Below are 14,459 nucleotides of genomic sequence, written 5' to 3' on the forward strand. Positions count from 1 at the left end.
GCTGTGCAGCTGGGGGAGAACTGGAAGGAAGCTAGGTCCCCCACCCCCATGAACCAGCAGGGAAAAAAGAAGTCCTTCCCACCCCCTGTAAGCAACCAGCTGATTCAGAGGCTGAGATGATAACAACTGAAGTAAAAAAAAAAAAAAAAAAAAAAAAAAAACCTAGTGCTTGTATTATCTGACTGACTTTGCAAGCCCAAAGCCAGTAATTTGAGCAGCTATTTAGATGGTAATAGCATACAATATAGTAATTATGGTGGATTCCCTGCTGTTTTATTTTTGAAATCCAATATCGAGGTCTCACAGTTGTGTTTTATTATTCTGCTCTATTCTCTTTAAAAGAAAAAAATCAACCAATAGCAAAAGCTTGTGGGGTAAAAGGAACCCTTCTCCACTGTTGGTGGGAGTATAGACTGGTGCAACCACTATGAAAATCAATGTGGAGATTCCTCAAAAAATGAGGCCAGAGGTTCCCTTTGACCCAGCCATTCCCCTTGTTGGTATCTTCCCACAAGAATTAAGAGCATCATACCACAGTGATACATGTGTCCCCATGTTTATAGCAGCCCAGTTTATAATAGCAAAATCTTGGAAACAACCCAAATACCCATCAACTAATGAATGGATACAAAAGATGTGGGTTTTTTTTTAATGCCATGGAATATTACTCAGCCATAAAGAAGGATCAGCTTGATACATTTATGGCTAAATGGACACACATTAAGACTATAACCTTAAGTGAAAAAAATTAGAAACACGTGTAAATTTCACATTGTCTGTCTGGTGAGAAACTGAAATTGTAAATAAGAACCAAAATGTATAATAGACATCGTGAAATAGGAAATAGTTGGGAAATTGTTGAGGAAGGGAGGATGGAGGGGAAAAGAAAAAATGAGAACAAGAGATAAAATAGAAACAAAGCCTTGTTTTAAAAAAAAGTAGAGGTTGAAAAGAGGGGAAGGGGATGGGGAAAAAGATGAACCAACATATGTCATAGACACAAATTCCCTATGATGAACGTGATCATTAAGTAAGTCTGAATTGTACCAATAAACTTGATTGAAAAAGTATACGTAACTGTCAGTTGACAGGCCCAGGTCTAGTTAAATGGTTGAGATTCCTTGCTAGTGGCCCTGAAATGCTATTATGCAATAGAAAATCCTTAGGTTCATAATAAAGAAATCAGCAAAAGTGGCCTGTGTTTGTTCTCTTGAGATTGAGTAAACTTGGTGAATTCCTCAAGTAAATAAAACACTTTAAATAAGACAAAATTGTAGTCCAAATTAAATTTATCGGGCAATTGATTCCAGAAATGCTTTAACCAAAGTTTTGAAATACCATACATTTTCATCCTTTTTGTGGTGCTGGGAATCAAACCCAGGGCCCAGCACCTTCTAGGCAATCCATTAAGCTTCCATTAAGCTTCCACCCTTAGCGCTGCCTTTTTAGTGGTAAAACAGGAAAATGAAACAGCAAATTACTGCCTGGAGGCAACCTGACTGATCTTGTAGAAGTCCTGGTCCACCCGTAGAAGTCGTATAATTCTAGCTTCTGTATGCTCAAAAGCCATCCAGAGTCGGTTTCAGACATATGCAGTTTACATTTATAGACTAGGTCAAGCGGATTGGACAGTTTAAGTGAACACTGAATGAATTAGAACATAAATATGTTGGGGCCAATAAATGGTCATATTTATGGAGTGCAGTAAAACCTCTGTCTCTCTCTGCACTTGGAGAAATCTTGCCAAGGGGATTGGATGCAGCAAGCACGACACTGAGTGCTCAAACCACAGACGAGGCAAAACCAAAATTGAACTACCAGGAGTCTTAGAAGTACTGACTCAGGTACTCTTGACGATTCAGTATCCCCTTGGTACAGAACCGGTAATAGGTGCTAAGAACAAAAAAGTACAATTTTATTACTAAGAAAAAAATCACACTTCCTCTTGAGCCTGTTCATATTTTTTCAGAATCTACACAGAGCTGTCAAACTAAGTTTTGAGGAAACATTTCCCTAGGTAGCTTAATAGGAAGAGAACAATTAAAGCAGACCTGAAGACATGGGAGATGGAAACCAGCACCTCGGCACAGCACCTCTGCTGTTTTACTGGTTACGGTGGGGCAGGTTAGTGGTGGAAGGGGAAGCTGACACGCTCACGGTGTTAGCAGGGAACAGTGGTGCACACCTGTAGGCTCAGCTACTTGAGCGTCTGAGGCCAGAGGGTCACACATTTGAGGCCAGCCTGGGTCATGTATGAGAGACTCCGTCTCAAAACAAAGGAAGGGTTAAGTCCAAGTGTTGGAGTCATTTAGCCTTCTAAGATCTGGACGCAGGACCCTCTGGGTGCAGAGCACTGTGACAGGGCTGGTATAACAGTGGCTGAGCCATGAAAAGGACCAAGCTCACTAAACCAGGAGATAGTTCCTAAAAGATCTGCCCGAGCTGCCCCACACATCACTGTAACTCAGGGTCACCTCCTTGTAGAAATGCCGTGGTGCATTTGCGGCGTCTTCCGCTCACTGGAGATCCTAGGAGTCCCGACGTGGGTCAGAGTCTCACACACTTTGAGTTCATGTGGACTGTTTTCAATTTCACAATCAGCTATCAATTCTCTGCAGACTCCAGCTTCCACGGTGTTTTCTTCTAAGGACTGACGCTATGGGTTCCAGTTTTTACTGGATGACAAAGTCACGTCATGTTTGATTGTCCAAAACAAATTAGAAAATTTGTTTTTCTTTGTTTTTAGTTTTTATTTGGAAGAATTTCAGACTGGAGCCAAGTTTGGTGGCTCACGCCTGTAATCCCAGCACTCGGAAGGCTGAGGCAGGAGGATTGTTTCGAGGTCGAGCCCAGCCTGGGCTACAAAGTGAGCTCAAGGCCAGCATGGACTGCATAGCAAGACCCTGTCTCAAAAAGACAAAAAAAAAAAAAAAAAAAAAAAAAGAATTTTAGACTGAGGGAAGATCTTGCAAAACTAGGAAAAGCCTAAAGAACCCCTGCAGAACCCTTTACCAGATTTACCAACGGTTAATACTTGGGGCAATGTGCTTTGTGCCCGCACAGTGACTCCCAAAGATGGATTAACCCCACTCCCGAGCTGGGACGATCTGTCACGTAGAGATGGAGAGACGCCCCAACATTACTAGCTGCACATGTCTGGTGGATTAGAATCAAACCTATTCTCTTGCATTGCTCATTGATTTCTGTGATTTGCTGTTTTCAACAAATTATTAAATCTAAGTCACATGCTTGTTAAAACATTACTTGCATAACCCACTCCAACAGCTTGACGAACTTTGTGCATATCATAAGGCTGAACTTTGGGCTTTAGGTGCTAAATTGAAGAATAAAATACCAGACCTTTTAATACAGAGAAAAAAATACAGGAAACTCAGGAACTGCCCCAGCTTCGTGCGTTTTGACTCTTGCGCGCCATCTTCTGGTTAAACACCGGCAGTGACAGGCTACATGCAAGGCGTCCAGTGTTAAATCAGTTGTGTTAACACCCAGCCTCCTGGAGCTACTGTAAATTTAAACACCAGGAAGGCGCTGGCAGGAGAAAGCAGTTTACAAGATCGGGAAGATGGTCACCACAGGGTGCAAAGGACATCTTCGGATCAGCTTTGGAACCTGGAACTGAGAAGCCAAGATTTCTGGGCCGGGAAGGTGGGGCCAGAGCCAGAGAGCAGAAGTGGTGGCGAAGTCTGGGGGACCGGACCGGGCACTCAGGACAACCCCCCGATAACTGGAGTTTTGCTTTAAACCTTACGTAACCTTTCTGCAGGTCACACCCCTGAAATCTTGGCTCCTTTGCAGGCAACACCCGTGTCTAATTGCTCTTGTATTATCCATAGACTGCATATTTTCTTGTTGAATTAATTAAGAAAGGGCCACTGCAACTTGAGAACTGTATGTAATAAAATGGTTCTGTACGTGGGATTTCACACTTGCCACAAAACCAAAAAGGGGGGAGTAACTATGTGAGATGATATGTTAGTTTGTTCATTATAGTAACCTTTTAATTATCTATTTGTATCCCGTAACGTCATTTTTTTTTTAATCGATACCAGGGATCGAACTCACGACTGCCTGCTTACAAGGCAGGCACTTGTGCCGCTGAGCTAAATCCCTAGCCCCCATAATATCATGTTTTACATCCCAGAATAAGTTTCTCTGAAAAAAGGTACCCAACGAGGAAGAAAAATGAATGGGTAACTAACTGGTTTTGTTTAACGTGGATGGCCTTGCTGTTTAAATTTAATCAAATTTACAAATAGTAATCAAATAATTTACAAATAAATTAAATGTCAAAGTAATAAATTATTGTAGTATACATACAGCAAAATACCAAGCAACTAATTGATTTCAGTAACCAAACTTCATGGCATCTCTCTAACTTGTTACATTTTTTGATTCTTGAAATCCAACCTATGTGAAAAAATAAACCGTTAATTTAGAATCTGAGTATCTCAGATGTGGGATGGGCTATCTCCGTGATATCCAAAACCGGTGGTGACCCATTGAGTTTTTAAACATTCTCTTAAATAAGTCTGCCGATTCCTCCATACACTTTGGGAACCTGTTCTGGATATGATATTTACAGCATACCTATAAAAGGGGGGCTATCGGGACCGGAGATTTAGCTCAGCGGCATAAGCGCCTGCCTTGCAAGCAGGCAGTTGTGAGTTCAATCCCTGGTACCGATAAAAACGAAAAAGACAAAAAAAAGGTGGGGGGGCTATCGTTGCTATGATGCTGTGGTTCCAAGAGCCATCACAGAAGGAACCGTGGAGAGAGTTAAGCCGAGAAGGCCTGGAATCAGCTTTCCTTGTGACATTCAGTACCAGACTCAGGGCTGGTGGATGGCTTGCCTGCATGGCTTCCATCCCCAGCACTGCATGGCTCTCCCGAGAAGCCCCTCAGATTTCTAAGGTCCAGGAATCCTTGGCACAGAGATTCCCTCTCTTAGATTTTCCCCCACACTGACTCAAGCACCCTTGTTGATAAGCTTCCTTTAGGGGCCAAAGAACAGTGTAACAGTACAACTAATTCTGTACAAACAGAAAAAGTAATATCTGCTATTTATCAAACCCCACTGTGTGGCCCCCATCCTCTCCAACCATCGCTTCATCTATCCTCTAAATACCCTTTGGGATCACAGAAACACACAGAGCTCAGCTTCGGTGGGGGTGTAGTCCTGAAATCCTCCACTGGCCTTTGGCTTCAGCCTGTAAGCAGCGACACTTTTGGCCTTGCTGAACTTGGGTCTGATCAATGGTCATCGTTTGTGTGGGTTTCCATTGTATGTGACCATTGTAACAATATCAGTGTGTTAGCGTTCTACCTCTGCTGCAAAGTTCCTGGGAATAACTACTCAAAGGAGAAAATGTTTCCCCCTTGGGCTCACTGCTCCAGAGGTTCGAATCCATTGTCACTGGCTCCATTGCTTTAGGCCTGTGATAAAGCAAAACTTCAGGGCAGAAGGATGTGGTGGAGGAGACAACTGCTCATCTGAGGTGGTTACAACAGGTAAGGGGAGGAGAGGGAGGGGGCCAAGGAGAAGAGAAAGTGTCCTAATTTTGTTCGACCAGGCTCTTGCCTTGTTGGGTAATGCCACCTTGTTTGCTGTCCATATGTTCCTTGGCCTGGAAATATCCTAGACATACTCAGAAGTGTGCTTTTGCTCTTGGCATTGGCCCATCCAATCAGGTTGACAAGTAAGATTCACTATCACAATTAGTATGCGTACTTGGATTTGTTGTTACTATTGAAATAGATACAGTAGTCACTGTCAAATAAAAGCAAGCCTTGTACATGGAACTCAGAGTGAAAACTTTTTTAGGTGTTTCATGGCTGGAATTCTGTCCAAGTTAAAGTATGAATTTATATTTCTTACTGTAAGACTGTATTTAGTGTATAAGTCATTAATTTTATGTAAAACAAAGCATCTTAGCTTTCAGATATATATTCTTCTGTGAGTCAACCAATGTGGACCCAAATTTCAATGGTAATACATGGGAGGGTGGTGATGGACTGAATCATAATTCTAGACTTTGTGAGTTGTTTTCCTGTACTAGCATGCTTAACGCTATAGTGACATTTGGGAAGTGTATTTTTTAAAATGTATTTAAGCCAAGATCCTCATAAAGAAAAATGCTGCTTGGAAATTCTTCAGTTTTTTAACTGGAGTCAGGGCCTCACGCATGCTAGACAAGAACCCCGGCACCAAGCCCTCTCCGATCCACAACTGTGCTCCTAACACGGAGCCCAGCAGCTTGCCCAGCTCACTACTGGGTGTTCAGAGGGAGGCAAAACTCCTCAGGCTTTCCGCCACATGGCCCCTGACAATACCTCGCTTCATCATCATCGGTGTTGAGAGTGGGCTCCTTTATCAACATGTAGGTGACGACCAGAGGCGTGGTCTCCAGGTTCTTCGAGTAAGGATGTCAGACCTGTAACACGGATCTGATCATTGTCTTCTGAAGGATCTGCTCTAGGGTTAGGCAAGAGCAATAATTCAACCAGGGGTCTTCCTCTCCCTCCCTCCTGAGCTTACACTCGGCCTTTGCAGGAAAGCTTAGGGGAGAGAAGCGGAGGAGAGGGGCCGGTGTGGCTCGGGGGCAGAGGATTGCCTAGCACACAGGAGGCCCTGAGTTCAGTCCTCAACATTAGCAAAAGAAATACACAGGAAGACAGAAAAATGTGAGAGTGACTTTTTGAGCAAAAGAAAACCCTTGATTGGACATCAGAGCAATGAGTCCTAAGGGGGCGGTCAGGGCCAGCAGCAGCAGCAGCTGGGAACCTGGGAACCTGTTAGAACTCTCGGGGGTTAACCCTATGCTGAGAACGTGTTCCATCACTGAGCGAGAACCCCAGGCCCCACAATCTGTGTTTCACACATCCTTTCCTTAGGTAATTCTGAAACCCGCTAAAGGATGCTGAGCCGGAGAAAAGGCCCATTCAAAAGGAGGCCTTCTCTTCTTTGTATACTAAATTTATATCTTGGTATTGGATCAGAAAGGTAGAACCAGGTGCATTTCCCTTTCTAGGTCCCTGCTCCTAGAGGCTCCCAGAGAAGTTGTATTTCCTCGCTCTCCATCTCAATTTGCTAAAAACAAAAGCAGCAAAGAGAAAGAAGGCAAAGACAGGATCAGGCAGCCAGCACCCGAGCTCGGCTGCCTGGGGCTGCTCGCTCTCCTCCAGGGCCTGGTGCTGGGCCAGGAGCCTGTCCTGCTCCTTCCGTGCTCTGGCTGCCTGACAAGGTCAAAGCACCTCGTACATATGTCATGCACAAAACATTCCAGCCAAGTGCTTTACCTCCAGCTGTGAAACTGATTAGTGGCCCTCCAATCCCTCAAGAGTGTCTACCAGCAGCTAGAGTTGCTATTTTAAAACTGGACAAGAAAAGAGTGTGTGAAAAGGAGAAAGAGCTGTGTATTATGTACAGGAAAAAAATACAAAACAGTATTTTTTTTTTCCTCGAAGGTCGGCAGCAGGATGCACAGGGGAGGATGTGTAAGGACACATGATACAATTTTACTTCTTTTTGTTTATTTTTTTTAGCAGTAGGATAATTTTACCTCTTATATTAGGAGTTTTGTTGTTCAGATAGTCTGAATGTTAGTTCACTGTGGCAAAGTTTCTTCTGAGATCAGCATCAAGACATTTAGCTTTCAGGCACGGAGGAGGCTGCTTTGGAAAAGGGAGTCAGCCCTGCAGCCTCTAGGGAAGATGCACTCTTCGCTGATTGCTTGGCTTGGGTGAGCTGTCTGCTCAACTTCAGGAAAATGCTGGGAAATAAGCATGGAAATCAAAAGTGCCATGTATGGTAGACATAATGGAGTCTAGTGATGATTCGGGTCTGGATTTCCCCCCACTAATTCATGGTTCTCTGTAAGAAAGAGGTTTAAAGATCCGGTTAAAATCTGCCAATCATTCACTGCCTGAGGAAATGGAATTGTGTCAGTTTATTCCATTACTATGGCCAGAATCTACCTACCTGGCAAACGTTTATGGATGAACCCCTAGAGGTAGATCCTGTGCTAAGTACCAGGGATGCAAAAACGAACGTGCAGTCCACCAGCAGGAGACAGATGTGAGATACAGTGGATGTACAGGGGTGGAAAGATACGAGCCCTTTCCTTCCTGTCCTGAGGATCACAGCTAACCTCCCTGTAACAAAAGGCAGGTTAACAAGAGAAAAACATAACAAACAGTAAGTGCATTACATGGTAAGAGAGCCTGCAGAAAGGAAGCCCAAAGACCCAGGGAAAACCTTCCATCCTCCTGCCTAGAGGAAGAATAAGCAGAACGGGGAGACGGGATTGGGTCAATGCATCAAGCTACTGCAGTGGACCGAAGCTGTGCAGATTCTGCTGGGTTAGGCAAACCCCTCTGGAATGAGGATTTTCAGTGAAGAAGGGAAAGGTGGGGAGGGTGACTTTTCTGGATTTTGGACTCATTTTGGGGGAGAGCGGTTCCAGTTCTGTGAACCTCCTTGGAGAAGAGGAATTCTGCTTTCTGTGACTGACTTTGGGGCAGAGAGTGGAGCAGAAGATGGGGTTGGAGGTCAGAGAGAGTTGCTTCTGTGTCCCACCCCGGCCTCCTTGGGTTCAAAGCACTTAGCTCTCCCTGGCATCATGCTCTGAACCCCAAGAAATGCTACTGTGAATCTAGTTCAACCAGGACATGGAGCCGAGGGTCAGTGAAGAAAACTACTCTAGAGAGCAAACGCCTAAAGGGTGATGGATGGGGAAACCCAGAGGGCTGAGACAGGCTGCTGCCTGGAGCTGCTGGGGGCGGGGCTGAGATAGGAGGTCAGGCCAGGCGGCACCTACGGGGAGCAACCTGGGGTGCATCCTGCAGGCAGGCAGGCAGGGTGTGGACAGTCAGCTTCCTAGTACAGTCACCGAAGCTTGTGGAGGTGGAAGAGACTCTGCTGGAGGAAGGGGGCTGGACATTTTCACTAGTTTCCCACTAGTTGCATGATAAAGTTTACCTCTCCCGACATCCAAGTTGATACCCAAGTAAACAAGCAAACACTTCCCAATCTCCTCAGAACAAAATTTATTGTTGTTCAATCACTGACTGCATAGAAAACGAACTCAGCAATTAAACAGCTACTGTTTGAAATTCCCAGCATCGTTCAAGGATGAATGGAAACAACAGTTTCCATTATTAGATGAATGTGGTTTAAAGATGTTGATGATAAAGCACCTTTTAACATCCTAATATTGACGTAGAAGGGTCCTGTTTGAGACAGGACTCAGCCACCACACTGGGAGCAAATTACAGGACACATACCAATTCTGTTCTTTTAGCTCAGATGTTTATTATCAGCCAATTCAAAGCCAGTTATGTGTTTACACAGTGCAGAGGGAAAGTCCATTCACAATAGAAGAATACCCAGACTTCGCCCAGTGGAAAAGACCTCGGAAATGGGCGCTGTCTTCCCAGTAAAGCCAAGGGGATGATAAGAGGGGAAAGGTCTCTTGCGCCCCCTGGTGTCTGTCGACTTGCAGTGTTCATCTGTGTTTCCCAGGTTTTGCATCATTTCAGAGAAAAGGATTCCTGTCCCTTTTTTCCTTAACCTAGAAAAACTATTATCACATGAATGAACTAATTCTATGTTTTTATTTGTGGAAATTTTGTCAATTTGTAATACACTCTATCAATTATTGTAGTAACAATTCAAATGTCCTCAAATGGGAGATAGGAAGCCTGGTATTTGCTGATGGCTGTGGCCGTGTCTTCTGTAGCTGTAAAATTGGGCTAGGTAAGGGGGTGAAGAGGACAGGAGGGGACAGAGCCGCTCGTAGCTTCTGAAGTGATTCCTGAGAGGAGCAGGGGGAAAGAGCAGCAGAGCTCGGGGAACTGAAGCCCAGTCCACTCAGGAGACAGCCCCAGCCCGGAGCCACCCAGAGCTGCAGCCCACTGCAAATCCAGATGCAGATCAGAGCTGGGGAGGAAGGAAAGGCCGAGTGGACAGGGAATTTTAGGGCTGCTCTGCTGCAGCTCAGATCAACATGTCTCTAAACGCTGGGGACAGGGAAATCTGATCCCTGCTCAGAGAAGTCATCAAACCTTCGGCTCAAAATAGTGAAGGAAATGATTTAAATGCACTTGCTCTAACCAGTTGTGAGATGCTTCGGAAACTGATGGTAAAAAAATTTTTTTTAATCTAAAGAGCATGGTAAAATTATAACATAGGTGCAAGCTGGGAGAAATGTCTCATCCGCATGGTTTTTAGTGGGCAGAGAAGTGGAGCACACTGCTGAATGAATCCTGTTACTCTGACAGCTACATTTCTGTCTCCATTACAGAGGCCAGGCTGCCCTGGTGCCTGAACGAGCACTGTTTCTGCATAATTTGAACTGACCGAGGAAAAATGACACAGGAGTCAAAACAGTGTCCTGGACACAAGATAATGATAATTCAATTATATCACTAATATTCAGTTACTCATTCAGCAGCAAAGGGATATGTCTAAGAACTTGCTGCTTCATGGGTAGATTTGCTGTTTACTCACACATTTATGGTATTTCTGCAAGAGTGTCTTATTGTCAGTCCCCACCTGCTGCCCCTTCCCACAGCAAAAGGCATTTCTAACATTTCCTGACTCGACACTGCATTACTGCTGAAGTCTCACAAGCAGGAGCTATCTCACCTACACAGCTAAAGTGAGATCCTTCTATTGTACTCAAAGGAAGAATGATACCCCTGGTTTGCCTTAAATGAATCCAAAGACTGGGAGAAGCAGTTTAAGCCCACAACTTCCTGGGGGATTTTCTTGCTACAAACAGAACGCTTTTTTCTAGTGATGCTGGTCATCAGACCTAGCACCCAGGCCTGCTCGGCAGCACTGGGCCACCTTCCAAGCACAAGCGCCTTCATCCTCTTGGTTTCCTGGCTATCTGTGCCTGTTGCTCGGGCACATCTGTGTCCAGGGAGAGCTGGGGAGCTCTAAGAGGGAGACACCCAAAAGGGCGACCACCCTGGCTCTGTGTGGAAGCCCCTGCAAGAGCGCTTCACCTTGGTTCAGCATTAAAATCAGAGGGTTCTGCACTGGGTGTGCTGGAGGAGATCTCAGCCATGGCGGGGCCCCCTAGCATCCCTCAAGTGCATATCAGCATTGCCAGAGAACCTGTAAATAAATGAATGTGTGACACTGTGTTGTAGTCAAGGTTGTGAGGAGAACAATTAGAAGCAGGACGCAGAATTTATAATATTATTTATGATGGTCACCCAGACATTAACACAAGAAAGTACAAGAAATCTGTCCACAACACGAGAGACTCAGAATATTCAGCCAAGGGCCTGGATCCCACAGCAATGTCCTGCATGAGTTCAAATGAATACCTAGAGCCCATGACAGTGCCTCCCACAAGTCCAGCTGGAGTTCCAGAGCCCACAAGAAGGACTCATGCCAGTCTGTTTTACAGATCCGTGCTGAGAGGGTCCAAAGGCCAGCAGTGGAAGCTAGAAAGTCTATGCCATCAGGGTGAAGGAGGTTGAGGGCTCTATACTGGAGCCAAGAAGTCACACCCAAAATAAGGACCAGGGCTGACCTGAAAAGCACCAGAGCTATATTTAGTGACACAGAGGTCCCGAGTTCCTCTGATAATAAGAACAGTTGAGTACATGCCAGGAAGCCAGCGTGACAAGTTTGTCCTAGAGATTAAGCAGCACACATCTTCCCCTCTGGAGCGAGGAAGCAATGCTTGATGTGAGGACCAGAGCTTCTCCAGGAGAATCAACAGCTCAAACAGCAACACGTAAGAGAACCCACAACACCTCACTTCTCTTCTCCACGTCTCTATGCTGGCAGCTTTCCTCAGTGGAGCATCTACACTCAGCACCATGCTGATTGAATCCAGCTGGAGTTAAGTTGCCCACCAGTTCTTAATCCATAACACACTGAATCAGTTCACTGATTGGTCTAGCACAGATCCGAGTGTGGGTAACAGGAAGGCAACCCTGGGTGGCTCCTCTCAGTCGGCGTGTAGCTCGAATGGGATAAAAGGGAAAGGGAGGCTCTCTGCTACCTGCCCCCTGCCTGCACTGCTGTGGACTGTTTCTCCTTCTCCCATGAGCCCCTCTGCCATGTCACCCTGCCTTGGAGCTAGTGGACTAGAGAGTGAAACCTCTATCAACTGTGAACTAAAACAAATTTTTCAAAAGATGTGGTATTTTTATATAATGGAATGTTACTCAGCTATAAAAAGGATGATCTTGAGGTTTTTATAGGTAAATGGAGGTAACTTGAGACTATCCTCATAAGTGAAATAAATCAGACTCATTTGTAGATATCATAATGTCGCTAGTATAAAAAATAATAAAAAACTGAAAGAGTAATAAGATCCAAAATGTATAATAGATATTGTAATAATAAAAGGGAAAGAAACTGCTTTAAAGGATATAACGGTATGTATGCTGAAGTGTGCAAGATAGATAACCATACTACTAAGTTTTTGTTGGTTCATCAAATGGAAAAGCTTGTCCTGTCATTATTTGATCGTCCACTTTTTATGCTTTGATTTTGTCACTTAACAACTACTTCGAAGATAACAATATGTAATTTATCAGCTAGAGATTTCTTACATTTTTTTGAAATTCTGTATTATTTCTACTCTTTTGTCTATTTTGCTTTTTTCTCTAAATAAAAAAAAAAATAAAATGAAAGTTTCCTTTACTCGTATGTATTGGAACCGTACTACAGATCTTACTAGTTCATGTCAACATCCGGTATGTGGGTTATTAATGAAGTTTGCTGCGGATCAGTCAAGTATGAGGAACAGCAGTTTAACCAAGCGAGTGATTTCATGGTAGTCACATCAGGTCTGGAATTGTCTAGAAAGCCATCAAGAATTAAACCTTATCTTTTTACTTACTCATGTGTGGGATGGGTTCAGGTCCTCGCAGAAAATTATGGCTGCTGCACCAAAAAAAAAAAAAAAAAAAAAGAAGCCCCAAATGCCTGTCACCTGAGTAACTGAGTACAGTCCTTAAACAAAAAGAGCTTCTTTCCTAGAGACCGCAGTGGGAAATCCAGCTATATCATTATTTAGTTCAAAATGTGTCACATGGACATCTTATTTACAAAGGAAGCTAGAAACTGTAGTAAATATAACATTTTCTAATTAAATCAAACTGTGCTAATGGGGAAGATGAAGAGAATGAACTTTTTTCTTTTAAAGAGAATAAAACAAAACAGAACAAAGCGAATCAGGGCAAAACAATGCAAGCAACACAGGACTTCACAACGAGACAACAGGAAATCAATAACGGCTACCACAATGTCTCTCATTTTCTTTAAAATAGCTGTCCATAGTTTCACACACAATAAAATCAAATAAACCACAACAGAATAAAATCAATCGAAACAAAAAAATGAAAGCATGATAGGACTTCGAAGCAAGATGCTAGCAAATCAACAGTGGCTACCATAATGCCTCATTGTCTTCAAAATAGCTGTTCATACCATCACACAAAATAAAACCAAACCAAACCAAACAGAATAAAAACAAACAAAAGAATAAAAGCATTATACGACTTTAAAACAAGATAATAGGAAATCAACAATAGTTACCATAATACATCTCATTGTCTTCAAAATAGCTGCCTGTATCATCAGACACAGTAAAATCTAACAAAACAAGACAGAACAAAACCAAACCTAACAAAATTATGAAAATGATACAAGAGTTTAAGAAAAGACAATAAAAAATTAATAGGCATTTCTAGGCATTTCATCCCCTATCCCTTCATATCTATTGTGCTTTTTGGATCCCACTTGGTTTTTCATGCCAGGGAGGCAAATAGGTGTTCACCCATATGAGTTCAAACTGTTTCAGCCATGAACATGATCTCCAGTTGCACCCATTTACCTAGAAGAGCCTCGAGATTATCCTCCTTTATAGCTGGGTAGCTTTGCACTGTATGAAAATCTTTCTGATCCATTTTCTGGTTGATGGGCAAGTTATCCTTGCTTTTTTCTGGCCTCCTGTCATGTGGAACCATTGTTTTCTCTCCTTTGATTTTCAGCCTATGAATTTTGAGTCAAATGTGTTCTTTGTGAGTTAAATGTGTTTCTTGTATACAGTATATGGATAGATCTTGTTTATTGATCCATTCTCCTTGTGTTTCTTATTATTGGTGAATTGGGGCCATCTACATTAATGGTTACCAGCAGTTTTGCCACCTTTGTCTCTGCCCTGCCATCCTCCTGCTGCTGGCCCTCCACTCTGCCCCTTTATTCACTTGCCTGTCCTGTTTGGCGATCCTCCTCTGCTGCTGTTCCGGGAACGATGGTCATCTTTGTCACTCTCTAGAATATCCTTCAGCTCTCTCGGTAGGGTTGGTTTGTTGATTATGAATTGTTCCTTCAATTGTTCTTTATCATGGAAGTATCTTATTTTTCCATCAATTTTGAAAGACAGTTTTGCAGGGTAGATCAATTT

This window comes from Cavia porcellus, unplaced genomic scaffold, assembly GCF_034190915.1.
Source record: "Cavia porcellus strain 051 isolate PalLab524CR breed Dunkin Hartley unplaced genomic scaffold, mCavPor4.1 scaffold_21, whole genome shotgun sequence".
NCBI classification, from domain to species: domain Eukaryota; kingdom Metazoa; phylum Chordata; class Mammalia; order Rodentia; family Caviidae; genus Cavia; species Cavia porcellus.